This window comes from Tenebrio molitor, chromosome 1, assembly GCF_963966145.1.
Source record: "Tenebrio molitor chromosome 1, icTenMoli1.1, whole genome shotgun sequence".
NCBI classification, from domain to species: domain Eukaryota; kingdom Metazoa; phylum Arthropoda; class Insecta; order Coleoptera; family Tenebrionidae; genus Tenebrio; species Tenebrio molitor.
The window spans coordinates 17,917,401-17,933,147 of NC_091046.1; the positions used below are offsets into that span (position 1 = coordinate 17,917,401).

The 15,747-nt window shown below is 31.8% G+C and overlaps 4 long non-coding RNA genes across 4 annotated transcripts; 3 read left to right on the forward strand and 1 right to left on the reverse strand.

Annotated features, from left to right (window-relative positions):
- The first annotated feature begins 1,137 nt into the window (after window positions 1–1,137).
- LOC138141497 (uncharacterized) lies at window positions 1,138–1,781 on the forward strand. Its single transcript, XR_011163177.1, has 2 exons — window positions 1,138–1,391; window positions 1,450–1,781. It is a non-coding gene; the product is annotated as an uncharacterized lncRNA (long non-coding RNA).
- Window positions 1,782–7,949: 6,168 nt separating this feature from the next.
- Window positions 7,950–8,712, forward strand: LOC138135789 (uncharacterized). Its single transcript, XR_011161078.1, has 2 exons — window positions 7,950–8,352; window positions 8,411–8,712. It is a non-coding gene; the product is annotated as an uncharacterized lncRNA (long non-coding RNA).
- A 3,492-nt stretch (window positions 8,713–12,204) lies between these two features.
- Window positions 12,205–12,901, reverse strand: LOC138131747 (uncharacterized). The gene is made up of 2 exons (XR_011159892.1): window positions 12,557–12,901; window positions 12,205–12,496 (listed from the first exon to the last, which is right to left on the reverse strand). It is a non-coding gene; the product is annotated as an uncharacterized lncRNA (long non-coding RNA).
- Window positions 12,902–13,290: 389 nt separating this feature from the next.
- LOC138141451 (uncharacterized) lies at window positions 13,291–14,114 on the forward strand. Its single transcript, XR_011163158.1, has 2 exons — window positions 13,291–13,612; window positions 13,664–14,114. It is a non-coding gene; the product is annotated as an uncharacterized lncRNA (long non-coding RNA).
- Window positions 14,115–15,747: the final 1,633 nt, after the last annotated feature.

The following is a 15,747-nucleotide window of genomic DNA, read 5'->3' on the forward strand; positions in this document are numbered from 1 at the left end:
ACGTGGTGGTTTGTTGAAAAAATTTTTCAAGTCTGTTTAATATTCCCTATATGTGGATATCCACATGTACAGTCGGTGGACAAATAAAACTGGGACAAAAATGACAATCACATAAGTCAAAATTTACAAATTTGCATGGTTTAATTACGGCTTTATCACAAATAGGTTAACTTTGGTTATGACATATTATATAGACACTGACAAATATATTGACAATTAAATAGTCTGATTTACATAGATTAAAGTTTAAGTGTCCCAGTTTTATTTGTCCACCGACCGTACATATGTACATGTATATTTCTTATACTGGGTGCCCCAAAATTCGCCGAACAGCTTAGCAGGTAAAAATGTTTAAAAAAATCAATCTTCTTTTTTATAGAAGAAATGGATCTACATATTTGTTCTACTAAATGCAGCAACATTTAAAAACATTAAGTGTATCTCAATAGTCTACAAAACAAATTTCATTGTTGTTGTACCTATCCATGGAAATAAGCCATGTTGCCATACGTTATTTGAGGTAAAACCCACATAAAATCACTCCTTGGAAATGCTGGAAATAATGAAGTAAATAATTGCAAACCTGATCACAATCATTCAGAATTATTATAGCATTGGCTAGTTAAAAACAAATATCAAAATCTTATTTAAATATTTAAAATACGTAAACGAGGTGAAAGCTGCATCTTTTGAGCCCCCGCATCTTCAAATCTAAAAGATATAGAATTTATTTATTATTTTTCTCTTAATTTTCCAACATGAGTTGACATTGCCCCACTGAGTTGCTTCGCGAATTTTGGGGCACCCAGTATATTATTGAGGTACATTAGCTATCAATTAATATTCTTATTCAATTGATTAATCAAAAAAGATCATTTAGAACTTACTCCGAATTAATTATTAGTCAGAATTAATTTTCAATTACAATATCAACATCAAATATATTATTTATAATAATCATACACTAGGTATTTTCTAATAAAGCGTATGATGACCCTACAAGGTCGTCCCTATGACGTTACACTTCTCTCTTTTTTTAGTTGCATAAAAAATTAATTAAATTAAAAAAGTATACGTTTATAGCTATATTCGAGGTTTTTTGAACATGCCAATGTAATTTATAATTGTATTAGAATTCACTTCTACCCAAAGAAAACATTATCCAGACGTGAATGACCAAAATACAGAGATCATTGGAAAAATTATAATTACATGTACAAAGAATAACAACTTGTTTAAAAACTAGTTACATTTTTGTTTATTGAGTTAAGAAAGCTTTTGACCACTCCCCTGTCTTCATACAAGGGACATCTTGCCGTATATAAGCCAGAGCCGGACTACGATACCTACAGTTTTTGTAAAGACAACTCATCGACAACATGTTCAAATTGGTAAAGATATTTTAATAATTTGTGTTTTACATTATTTTGAAACGAACAAAATTTTCAGATCTGCTTTTTCACCCTTTTGGTTGTCGCTTTCGCCGCTCCGAAAGCCGATCCCATCATTCCATTAACCTATACTGCCGGAACTCCGCTAACCTACAGCTACTCGAGTCCCATTGCTTATACAGATTACGGATATGGATTATCCCCATACGCCGCAGGGTACTATGGCAATTATGGATACGGCCTCCCCTTAGCTTACAGGAACCTTTATATCTGAAGAGAGATAACTAATTTTTGAAAATGTGGATTACGGCGTAGAAATAATAAGACATTGCTTTTGATCTGATTTGTTCAGCTACTTCTAAATTGTCAATTAAAATTTTTAATAATTAATTTTGTGTTTGATTAAAGCGCCTGCTATTAAAAGCAAGAGTTTTACTTTAAAAAAGACTGTTCGCTTGTTGTTGCCATACTCGTACTTTCTGTAAAACTTGAAAACGATGTTTTACTCGATGATAAAAAATTCAAAAAAAAATAGTGTACATCTAATATCAAGCGATCAAATTAATTTGTAATCGAGTCATTCATGGATTTGAATCCGTATATCTTTTGCGATTGATATGTCAAGATCTAATCTGTGTTTCAAGCTGTGTTTAGTGGAGTGTGGAGTTCAAGTAACGATATACGATTTTGGATTCATGGATAACTCGATTACAAATTAATTTGATCGCTCTTTATTTCCCCATATAATGTTAGTTTTGTTTCCATGGTTACATTAAAGTAACAAAAGGCTGAATCACACTAAACTATAAGGAAGGTAGCGTATGAAGTTCATGTTGCCTAGAAACAGTTTATAGCGGACCATTTACACTAGGAAAATAAACTAGGCAAAAATGAATAGGGAATTTTTCCTTTTTTTAATTTTTTATAACTACAGTTTAAAATTTGTAATGAAATGTGTTAGAAATACAGGGTGAACCAATTTTTTTTTAAATGCTCTAGCAACTTTATTTCTTGTCCGATTTCAATAAGCGATATATCAGATGAAAAGGCGTTTAAGGGACTATGAACTGCCATATAATATTCATTTTTTAAAGAAGCACTTCAAGTGCCAGTTTGAAAATTTTCATGTGCAATCTTGAAGTGCTTTATTACATATGTATTATTTTCTTGGAAAACATCAATAACAATAAGTATGTAATAATATGCATATAGTAATTTTTTCTATCAAATTTTTGTTTTTGACTAATTACGATTTTTATTACACTCGAACATAAAATAATAGTCAAACGACTACTATCCTGCATGACTGGCAATGTTGTTATTTTGTAAATAAAAAAAGTTTAAAAGAGCAGATGAAAATTTCTAACGTTTGGATGACCTTTACCGCACTTTGTATTCCGATTATTTTTCACGGCAAACTTGAAAATTTCATAATAAGCTGAACCACGATAAAATAGTAGTTTTTTTTCCGTTACCTATCGACCAAATGATAACTTTTAATACATCATCACCATCAGATTCAGAAAAAAAACCCTACCAGATAAGCCTAAAAAACTACATCTATCTATTAAAAAAAAAAGTTGACTATCATTAGCTATTGAAGATAACGCAAAAAATATGAAAAACCATATCTTTTTTTTTTTGTTTATTAAAATCGGATAATAAATAAAAAAGTTATGGGTTAAGGCGTTTTTTATCAAACAGCCTGTCTGTATACACATTAAATGTAATGTTTCAAGTACCTGTAACATTTTAAATTCATCTAGTCTAGTGTTTAAGAATACGGGGGAGGATTGGGGCAATTATTTTGCTTTCCAAGAAAAAATATTGAATTCCGTATTCTATTTTTTTTGAAATCAAGTGTGCTTATACAGGGTGTCTCAAAATTCGCGAATTCCGAATTCAGAGCGTGGTAGGGAAGGACCCAGTGGAGCTCGAAAAATACTCTTCCTGAAGAAGATATAAGCACTTTAATTTTCTTAAATACATACTCGTAGCAGCGTTCATATCCACAGTGACAAAATACTATTCTAGCTACGTTGCCGTTCCATTTTTAAGAAAAATTACAAAAATTTAAGATTTTTTTACTCCAAAGTAAAGCTATTCTTCAAAAAACAGTTTTACGTTATTATTTTCCACAATCATCTACACCATAAATAACAATAAACACTGAACTTTTCAGCCTGTATTTGAAGAAAACGCACTTCAAAGAGTGCTCCTTCAGACCAATGTATCTTTGTGGGGGGAGTCCCGATTTTTTTTTATTTCCATATTTTGACTTCTGAAGTGATCCCCTACAACGCTCTAAATTCAAAATTCGTGAATTTTGAGACACCCTGTATGACATATTAGGTCTATTTGACATCTGACATATACGCAATTTTTGAAAATCTAAATTACAACGTGAAATATATTTTCATGTCAAATGGTAAAAAAAAATTCTAATTTGCTGTTTTAACAAAGTTGTTAAACGCATTCAAAATGAATGCGTTAATAAACAATTAATACATACGAAATCTATGAACTTTTTTCAGTTGGTAACACACATTCCTGGAAGCCAATTTACTGTTGTGTTCTCTGCTATTTGCTGTATTTCTGATGGATAGGTATACTCAATTTCATATAAATGTGCATCTAAGCAAGCCATGAAAATCTGATTTTCTGTTGGTAGTAAAGCTAAAGCTAGTGACTTTGACTTTCAAAGTTGCTTGCTCTGCGCGAACCCGATTTGACCAATTTTTCAGTTTTTGTCCATTTTAACATTGCTGATTTCAAAAGCAATGTTACGTCTTTTTACTGATTAAATTAAAGTAATTCTTATTTGTTTTTGTCTTTGTATTTTTACCAAGTAAAGATTTATTGGACATGACCTTCATAAATGTGACTTTTGTAATGTAACTAAATTAAAGGTGCTTCTACAAATGCACAGCTCACTTGATGAACATTTATATGAAATCAATTATAATTCATCTTTAATTGCAATTTCACTTGGGAAAAATGACAATTATGTTTAGTCTAGATGCAAATGTAAAATTTTATTCTAAATGTCAACTTTGAAATAAAAGTGTCACCAACTGTCACAAAATTCCCAAAATTACTAAAATAGGTTTTATTTGTTAAAACATGTATTTAATATGCAAATTAGAAAAAACAGCAAAAACTCGTATTATAAAATTTAACAGCAAACGTTATTTACAGGCACTCCTGCCTGCGGCAGTCGTGTTGAAAATCTGACTCGTGTTTTAATATTAAGTTTTATAAAATTCATGTTTTATAGCTATTTATTATACAAGTGTCTTATAAGGCAAATAAGTCACGAAAGAAATGTTTAGCCACGAGAGCTTGCTCGAGTGGGCTAATTTTTCTTCAATGTCTTATTTACTGTTAAGGCACGAGTGTAGTACATAGTTTTATCCAACACCTCCTTCTGTAAAAGTTCTTAAAACATCAAAAACGTATTTTATCTTTCATTTGGAAAAGTTTATACAGTGTTCCCAAAAAAAAAAGACAAGTCCCTTATTTATCAGAGGATTTTAATTATCTATACACTAAATTAAATGATTACAAAATGGCCTAATTAAATCACGTATAGGCCCAAGGGCTTCAAGATTAAACTGTCAATATCAATCTACCTAAACTTTTTGCCTGAACATCTCAGTTTAATCTTGATAAACATTTTATTATTTTTTCTAGTGAGTTTGCACGAAAGTCAACTTGTTAGACAAGATATTGGATTCAGAAAAAAAATTCTCAATAAGACCGAATTAAAAAAAGTATAACTATCCATTTGAAAAAAGAAATTGACAATTGTTTGACATTAAAGTTAATGTTGAAAAAAGTCATTTATGTTGCTTTTTTGTTTACTGAAATCGTACAAGAAATAACAAAATTATGACGTGTGGAGTTTTTTGGGAAATAGCTTGTATAGGGTGTCTCAGCTAAGACTTTCGACCCTAATAACTCAGTTATTTTCCAGCGGATTTTTGTGAAATTTAAAATGCAGATATTTTAGACGGTGAAGAAGAAGAAAATCCCATTAATGCAATCACCCAAGTCTTAAAAATGTAAATTTTACATGCCTTTTTAAAATTTTGAATCAATTAAGATTTACATAGAAAATTGATCGTCAATAAAAAATGCTGTAGGGAAAAACTCGTTCTTGAAAGACGTCTAGTTTGCAATAAAAAAGCAAAAAACTGTGTTAAACGTGGCTGCAAATGCAAAAACGTAGACGCGTATGGGACAAACGCGCAATTTTGCAGAATTTTGGTCATCCCTTTTCGCAGAAGCGCAGGTGACATATTTGACGTTTATCTTGCTAACCTTACAAACACTTACAAAGTTAAAGACATTTAGACGTAATTTATTATACTGGATGCTTTAATTCTTCCATAAAGGACTAAAACACGATCGGGATATTTTAGCAAGGTGATTTAGTTCACGTACGGTTCCGGTGTCTTCAAATAAATTGACGACTCTCTTAACCTTACATTTTGTAAAGCCTGCATTTGGATAGTGTTCCATGAGAAAACGAACTGTGTCATTGAAGTTCTTACGACACTCTCCATAGACAAAATTTCTTTCCTTTTTCAACAATATTGAAATTTCTGCCGCTGTAGTCTATTTTTAGTGTACCTATTTTCAATAAATTTTCACAATTTGACGTTCCTAATAAAGCGCACCCAATTTTGTGCAAAATGTGTACAAAATGTTGCTTGGCAATTAATCATCAATTGTTTCAAAAGGTAACTGCTCAAATACCTTCAAATTTTACATTAAATTTTTAACGACAAAATCTAATCTTTTCGTTGAATCAGACAAGTGATTTACTTAATTGTTTTTGTAGACCCCTATTTTTTAATGTTTAACAATCTAATAATAATCGCGCATAATTTTCGGTAAAGGAAACATGTGTTAAAATTACATTTTTTAACTTGAGGTAATTTTATTATTACTAATTGAATCTTCACGGTCTAAAACATCTGCATTTTAAATTTCATAAAAATCCGTTGGCAAATAACCGAGATATTAGGCTCGAAAATCTTAGCTGAGACACCCTGTATATAAATATAGTTTAACAAATGCCAAGAAATTAAAATTCAAATAACTTAAATTAGTTAAATTAAAATAATTATGTTTGAATTTTTTTAACAGGTACATATTATGACTAACGTCAAACCTGAACTAGAGAAAGAAAGTTATCACTTTAAAAAATTGACCATGAACTCATCAGTGGCCTACAGGGTCATTACGGCTATTATTTTATACCTTCGAGCAAATAACATTGATGGATAATCTTAAAACCATCAGAAATAATTTGTATAAGATTATACGTTGGAACTTTTGTAAGTTATGAACCGTTTAATACTTGCAAGTTTAAAAATAAATTCAAAGAAACACTTTTTATTATAAAACAATAGTTATTTATGATGTAAGTGTTAAAAGTGAGATTTTATTTTGCAAGTGGGGTAGATTGGGAAACGAGCACAGCGAGTTGACCAACCCCACGAACAAAATAAAATCACTTTTAACACGTCCATCATACATCTATTGTTTATACAACTGGTTTGCATTGCATTAAAAAACGCAGTCGTATTTTTGATGTTTATTTTATCAGGTAGCTGGTCTTGTATTGACATTTGTTTATTAGAAACGTCAAAAAAGTTTTCATTACGTTTTGTAAAACACTTTCAATTCCACATTATTGCATTCGTAAATATGGAATGCAAAGAAAACGACGTTAACGATGCCGATATCGACGACAGATTTCCCGCAGATATTGAAAAAGCGGCAAATAGAGCCACTTTAACATTTATAAATAAATAAAAAATAACTAGTGTTAAAAGTTTTTTTTTTACTAGTGTTAAAAATACTTTTAACACGGTAAATTATAAAGACCAATTTTTAATCAAATTAGCTTCCACTAAAAACGTCACTTTTAATGTCAGTTGTATGAAAAAATGTTTATGTAATGATGTTATTAATATAGATATTTCCTTTTTCTTTTTATAGCAATTATTAAATTGATGAGATAATTCTGTAAAATAATAATTATAAAATACATAATATCTATTAATGTAATAAGTACATAATATAGGTCTTTGTGGACGAGCCCTATAGTTTATGGCAGAGCGAGCTTGCGAGCGAGGCTAATAAATCGGGCAAGTTCACAAAGCCTAATTAAATTATGTACGAATTACATACAAAGCTTTATGTTCGATTGTGAAGTTAAGTTTCTTTTAGATACAAAATTAATAGATTCTAAAAATTACGATAATTTCGAAGTGTTCTATTTTTGTTGTTGCGGTTAAGAAGTTTATTTAAAAACAAACAGTATTTGTGTTTGAAATACGAGCTGAAATCATCTTTATTTCTGGTTGTAATAATAAGCAAAGTAAGTGAAATTGCGGCAAAAGCCAAAGAATTTTTACTGCTAAGTTTTCTATTAATTCTATTCTTTCCTGATTTAAATAAAATTTAGTTGTTTTGACGTAATGACGTAATATCCAAAATTGACAAGCGTCCGTTTTACTTTATCATTACCGACGAGTCCCTAAAGAGGATCATGAATTATAATACAATCGAACATAAAATTTATTTTGAAAAAATGATCTGTGCTTCTATATATGAATTTCTTTTGATTTACCGTTTTAATACAGAAAACCGACTAGTTTGCACGTTATATAACGGCCTATTGTGAGTAGGGTTATAAATAAATAAAAGATTAAAATGTAAATGTATCAGTGGGTAGACTAGTGTATCAAAAGATGGGTTCATGGTTAAATTTCCGGCCATTACCATTTGTATCTTTCGTTGTTGAGATAACAAGAATCTAATTTAAATTTCATCCCCACTCTAAGGTGCACTATAAAATTTTACCACTATAAAAGCTACAGAAATTTTGTGTTCTTCATCATTTGATTCAAAGTTGATCAAATAACGATACAAAATGTTCAAATTCGTAAGTACATGCTTTATTAAATATATATAATTATATTTAACATTATTTTCTTTAACAGGTCGTTTTGGCTGCTTTCTTGGCTTTGGCCGCTGCTGCTCCTGCCCCAGGAACCGTTGTCAGTGGATACACCGCTGGAGTAGTTTCCCCAGGTGTTGCTTATTCTGTGCCAGCCATCTCTTCATACTCTTCGTATGCTGGCTCACCAGTTGTAGCCAGTTATGGAGTTCACCCAGTTGGCTACTCTTCCTATGGATATGGTGTTCCCGTCTCTTACTATTAACCACCTTAAAAAACAAAAAATAAGAAATTGGAAATATTAAATCAAAAACTGCAATAGTAAAATAAACTGGATTTTTCATATATTTGTCTTTCAATTTTTCAAGGTGCACAACATCAACTAAAACATTATTTTTAAACCTTCAGAGGGTCCGTGCTAAAAGTTCGGGTGGAATCATCTTTGGTCTATTCAATCCTGCAAGGATTAAAAGAAATTCTAGGATGTGAGACCACGCATAGAAAAATGTAACTTAGTGTAAATAGTTGTCACTTCATTACGGATTATGAAAGAAGACATTTTTTGTATGTTTGAGTAAAAGTAGTGACAGGTTACAAAGGAACATTTTTGAGATACATACAGGTGTCCTAGAGTTGCAAAAAACTCCATAACTTGTTTGTTATTAAAGATATCAACTTTTTCTTTTTCTAGATGATCGCTACACTTCTACTGCATATTCGGAAAATATTGCGGTATATATACATACAGGTGTCCCAATATTATAAAAACACTAAAGTTATGTTTTTTTAAATGAAATCTACCCAGTTTGATTTCACAGGTCGTTTTTACTTATCTGCCATCGTTCTTGATCAGTGGCGCTTTTTTTACCAGAATTCCGAATTGCAAGGCTCCCTTCGAAAATTCGTACCTTCCAAATAGTTGCACATAAATTAAAATAACGTCAATTATTTTAATTTATATGCAACTATTTGGAAGGTACGAATTTTCGAAGGGAGCCCTGCGGCAAACAGCGTCCTGTTTGATCCCTGAATATTTGCCGCATCTGTTAAGTGTTTACTCAATAACGTGCTTAGTCGCATATGCCTACTGCGATTTTTTAAATATAACAAACTAAAAATGTCAAAAAGTCATTTTTTTCAAATGGCACGCCGCATTTATTGTCCCACTGGTCGAAAGCTTTTTTGACAAGCTTTCCAACGGTATAGGGTTTGTATAGTCGAATGTGAAAATCAAGGATGCTATCTTAATAAAATCACTAAAAATCACTAAAATAATTAAATGTTTAATTGTTAAACACTGTTTTGTTGGTTGATTCATCTTTATGGAGTGACCATATTGTGTGATTATCTTTTGTTAGGCCTACTAGATTTTTGTATTGTCTTTTTAACGGAAAAATTGCACCAAATTTATTATATTGTTCAAAAGCTTGTCAAAAAAGCTTTCGACCAGTGCAATAATAAATACGGGGTGTCATTTGAAAAAAAATGAGTTTTGGACATTTTTAGTTCCTTATGTTTAAAAAATCGCAGTAGGCATATGCGACTGAGCAGGTTGTTGAAGTAAACACTCAGCAGATGCGGCAAACATTCAGAAATCAAACAGCGTCAATCATTTTAATTAATGTGCAACGATTTGGAAGGTACGAATTTTCGAAGGGACCCCTGCAATTCGAAATTCTGCTAAAAAAGTGCCGCTGATCAAAAACGATGGCAGATAAGTAAAAACGACATGTAGAAATTTGATTCACAATTTAGCATAGAATCCAAAAATAAAATCAAACTGGGTAGGTTCCGTTTAAAAAAATATAACTTTAGTGTTTTTATAATATTGAGACATACTGTATATATACCGCAATATTTTCCGAATGTGCAGTAGAAGCGTAGCTATCATCTAGAAAAAAGTAAAAGTTGATATCTTTAATAACAAACAAGTTATGGAGCTTTTTCGCAGCTCTGGGACACCTGTATTTTTGACTTTGAACTTAAAAAATCAATCGACGATGTTGCCACATGCTGTCTAATACATAGGATAGAAATGAAGATGTGGAATTTCAAAATTAAATTTTTGAAAAAAACTACTCTTATCAGAGCCTCGACTGCTGAAGATTTAGATGTAACCGACAAAAAAATCAATTATTTGTGGAATTTCAAAACTAAATTTTTGAAAAAAACTACTCTTATCAGAGCCTCGACTGCTGAAGATTTAGATGTAACCGACAAAAAAATCAATTATTTTTATTACATATTTAAACTTAACCCTCCATCACCCGGCGGCACGGCAATTTTGCCGGAGTACATACACTATTACGGATATTACTATCAAGTAATAGTGCAGTGCTAATCAACATAATTACCGGCGTCTCGCCTCCACATTTTGACTTTGTTGTGTTTTATTATGTTGTGTCAATGTTAAGGAATTTCCTCACGATATGACATGAGTATTTTATTATTAACGGTAATATGTACAATGTAAACAAAGATATATTCGTACATCATTACTTTGCAATGTTACCGTAGTGGATTTAAAATAATTTTTTCCAATTCCAAAGCTTCTAAATTCTCTATTGTGCTGGATTAGATATTGGTAGTGAGTGGTCTTGTACGGTTGGCTTCAAAAAAAAAAAACGGGAACTGTCAGAAAAAGTTCTGTCAAATTTTATTATTTTTATAGTTTGAAACGGCCTTTTAGAATTTAGGTTAAAAAACTGCACCAATTTTATAAATTGAATTCTATTTAATGCAATAAATGCTCAAAATGGGCACCGTTTCTTTCTTGGCAAATTGCAAATGGGTAGTAACATGCATTCCTTGCATTTTGTAACATTTCCGGTGTGATTTGCCTAATTTCATCTCTAATACGTTGCCTAAGATCTTCAATACTGTTCAATAAAGTGAGGGATTTTCTCTTTATAACTCAGCCTGTGGCCTCGATGATATCGCTACTTCGTATTTTTTTCAATACTAATTATAATCTGACAGTGTCAAATTTTTTGACAAATTCAAAACACCCGCTTTGAATGTTTAATATTAGAAAAAATAAAACACTTTCATTGCAATACAAAAAAAGAAAATTCCCTAACAGTAATGTATATTGAAAATGGATGGACTTTAGTATCGAGCGATCCATTGAATTTGTTATTAAAGTTGGCGCTGGAACTGAAGCCGTAGGTCTTTTTGAATCGATACACTTATTCGTGTATAAATTTATTAATATAAATCATGTTACAAAATGCTATCAGTGGAGTTAAACGAAGGGCCCGTTTGTGTTTAGAACAAAATGGTGAACATTTTCAGCATACACGAATGTTGTAGGTAACATTGTTTAATAAAATAAACATTACCATTGTAATGTTTCTCTTAATCCCTCGAATCGTTAGTTCGCCATTTTTTGTTTTACAATTATACAATTGTCATTAAATGTGACGTTTGTCGCAATAGTTCAAAACTATACATGCCTTGACAGTTCCAGCGCCATACACCATACACAACTCGTAAAAGCGTAAGATTTATACAGCTGATCCGTGATCCGTTATCCGTATAGTGCGTTCACAATAGAGTCTTTAACGCCAACTTTGAGTGTATCGGGTGTTTTTTAAAACTTCACCTCACAGTAGGCGTTGAAGAGTCGATTATGAACGTACTATATAGGTTACGAATCACGGATCAGCTGTTTAAATCATACGTTTTACACGAGTGGTGCGTTCACAATCGACTCTTCAACACCGATATAAAGCGAATGCATGCTTGACTGTGGTCCTATCTCATAATTAGATTTTTTATTAAAATTAATTATTTACTTATTCTCCTAGTAACGCTTTAGTAAATAATAGAGAAAAGAACATGCCAATTTTTTATTTTCTAAAACTACATTCACATATTCACTGTATTACACAACAACGAGAGAACCTGAGTAAGGTGAATACGCTGTATATCCGGCATTATATACCGCTGGAGCAACATATCCAACTGGAGCCGTGTATGCTGATGTATATGCAAACGGAGCGGCGGCAAGAGGAGCAGCGACTACCGGAGCAGTGTAAGCAGCAGCAACTATTCCAGGTTTGGCTTTAGGAGCAGGTTCCGGTGCTGGGGCGCATAAAGCCACCGACAAAATGCCAAAAATAACACACTAAAAGTAAAGTTAACATTTTAAGTACTGAAAAGAAATTAATCTGAATGTAATAATTACCACTTTGTACATTTTAGAAGAGGTCGACAAGACTTCAGTAAACTGATGATTGACTGAAGAGTGGTAGCTGCGAACCGCTTTTATACTTTTATTTTTGGCACACTAAAGAGTTAAAGGCCACCACTACATAACTAGAGTAAGTAATAGTCATATATGATGAAATAACTAACAATTGTTTTCAATTAGTATTCAAGAGTGGTATCAAAAACAATACGATCGTATGACAAAACCGTCACAATAAACGTAGATACACATACTTAGAACATATTTGAATGATTTAAAAAAGTTGTAAAAATTCAGTTTTAACTATGAAATTGTGTATTGTGTAATAATTGAAATTGTGAAAAAGACAGTTCTTGAACGTGATCTGAATAAAAAACATAATATTTCACTGGCTACGAAATTTACATTCAGTTCGTATTTAATGGACGTAGATGAGTTATTCATGAAATTTTGAAACTGAATGCGTAGGTATATGTCATATTGTACAATCAACACAACTTCGATTTCTTTTTTTAGTTATAGGTACTTCGTCCAGCGAGAGATTGGGAGATTTTAAATTGTATTAAATTAACCCAACACTACAAAATGCATTAGAATACATTAATTAGAGCATAATTTAAGGGCAAAAATGTTACTGCTTGAAGGGTATATTTTAAATTTTACGTGCGCTAGGTATTACTATTGGGGACAAATTACTTTGGTCGTCAAAGTCAGTTGATTGACATATGGCCGTTTGCACCAGTAGCGGTTAAATTTTAAACGACAGATAACGACTACTTTAAACACCACTGTCATTGCACCACTTACTAACCAGTGGTTAGTGCCCATCCTAACCAGCGAAAATTAACCAGTGCTCTGAGTAGCGGTTAAAGTCTCGGTTACATGATTGTGTGATCCTTGTGTCATCGATTGGAATTATGGATCTCTCAGAAATGATAAATCTTGATATTCATGAAGAAGATGATGATCTCGACGTACTAGAGTTTTTGGAAAATGGAATTCCTCGACAAATTTACGAAAGAAATAATTATTTCGATAGTTAGATGATGTGGCGTTGTGACGTCGATTCATGTTATTTCTTTGATGTAATTTGTCTCGTTGTAGGTGCTACAACGATACGCTAACACTAATTTTTTATTAACACCACTGCTACGCTCAAGAACTCCTGCAGAACAGCTATATAACGAAAGCCATATTCGAACTCGTAATGTAGTGGAAAGATGTTTTGGAGTGTTAAAACGAAGATTTCCGATATTAGCATATGGCTGTAGACTACAAATTAATAAGGAGCTAATAATTATAGTTGTAACAAGCGTTTTGTACAATATTTGTCTAGAAGCAAATGACATCGATGCACCTCCAGCACCTGAAGAAATAAATGACCAAGATCTGGAGGTTCAAATAAACAAAGGACAAATAGCAGCCGTTGAAGGAGTAGAAGCTCCAGTTCATTATCGAACCAGAGAAATGTTTAATTTTGCAAATTTGTAAACAAAATAGTGATTTTTTAATTTTATATTTTGAACTAACGTATATTAAAATTAATGAATGTTTTTATTTGTTTTTAGTTTTTTCTAATAATAATTCCAATTGGGCTTCCATTATCGCCAAATCTAACTCTTGTTTTCTAATTTCAAATTGATGTAGTTCTTCTTCTCTTCTGCTTTGAATTGTCAATTTTCGTTCAGTTTCTTCAATCATTTTTATTTGTAACCGCTCGGATCTTTGTAAAATTGCTAATTGAATTGTTCCAATTTCTTTCATTATAATTTCACCCCATGCCTTACTCTTGTCTTGCCACGTCACCGCGTCTGTTTTCTTGTTCTCAATAATGTGAGAATATTTTTTTATCAGGTTCAGCAGTGCGACTTTTTCATCCGGTGAAAAGTTAGAAGCCCGTGCCCTCTTCTTTTCATCTTTTTGTTGGCTTATTTTGAATCTATTTCGCACAATTTATTTGCACAACACAAGTACTATTCATGTGACATAATAAAATGACAAATTCAAAAATCATGCTTTTGTTTATTTTTGAGACGTTGCCAAACGTATCTCCCGATTACCTAACAGTTTGTTATAAGTTGAACGGTGCAATGCAAGTTCTGGTTAACACGATGGTTAAATTTAACGGTGGTAATCGTATCCCACCTCCACCCGGCGGCACGGCAATTTTGCCGGAGTAGGTACATACACTATTACGGATATTACTATCAAGTAATAGTGCAGTGCTTATCAACATAATTACCGGCGTCTCGCCTCCGCATTATGACTTTGTTGTATATTATGTTCTGTGTCAATGTTAAGGAACTTCCTCACGATGTGACATGAGTATAATAATATACCTTTTTGAATTTCAACTACCAATGTGTTATCTAAATCCAGAATTTTTAAATTTTTAAAAAGAGATTGCGGTACTATTCCCGTTGCTGAAATTACAAGTGGTAAAATCGAAATTTTTTCTAAACATCAAAGATTTCTCATAGCAACGGACAGCTCTAAATATTTATTAATTTTTGTGTTATATGTCTGTGTTATATTATGTGAATTTGGAACAGCTATATCTAAAAGATATGCTTGCTTTTCTTGTTTATTTAAAATTATAATGTCTGGTCTGTTATGCTGAATGTGAATGTCAGTTAAAATTGTTCTATCAAAATATAACTTGTAACTGTCATTTTCCAAACAACTTTCTGGTGTATAACTATAATGTGGTTGTGTATTCTTTAATAAATTGTTGTTATTATTATTAACGGTAATACAATGTAAACAAAGACATGCTCGTACATCATTACCTTCCAATGTTAGCGCAGTGGATTTAAAATATTTTTTTCGAATTCCAAAGCTTCTAAATTCTCTATTATGCAGGAGTAGATATTGGTAGTAGTGAGTGATCTTGTACTTTGTGATACTATGTACGATTAGAGGTAGCTGTCATGACAATTTAATACATATTTTTCGAAATAATTGACCTGTTAAGTGCCACTTTCAAACACCGGCAAATCAGCAAATAAGTCCAATAGAATTTTTTTAACATTTTTCTGACGTTTACGGTAATCTCTTCTACATGGTAGTGTACCGTTAGTACGCCATTTTTGGGACACACTGTATGTTTAACAGTTTTTAGATGAATTAAGGTTTCATATCGAGCATTCAAAATTTAAAGGAAATATCAAAGCATACCAACTAAAAAG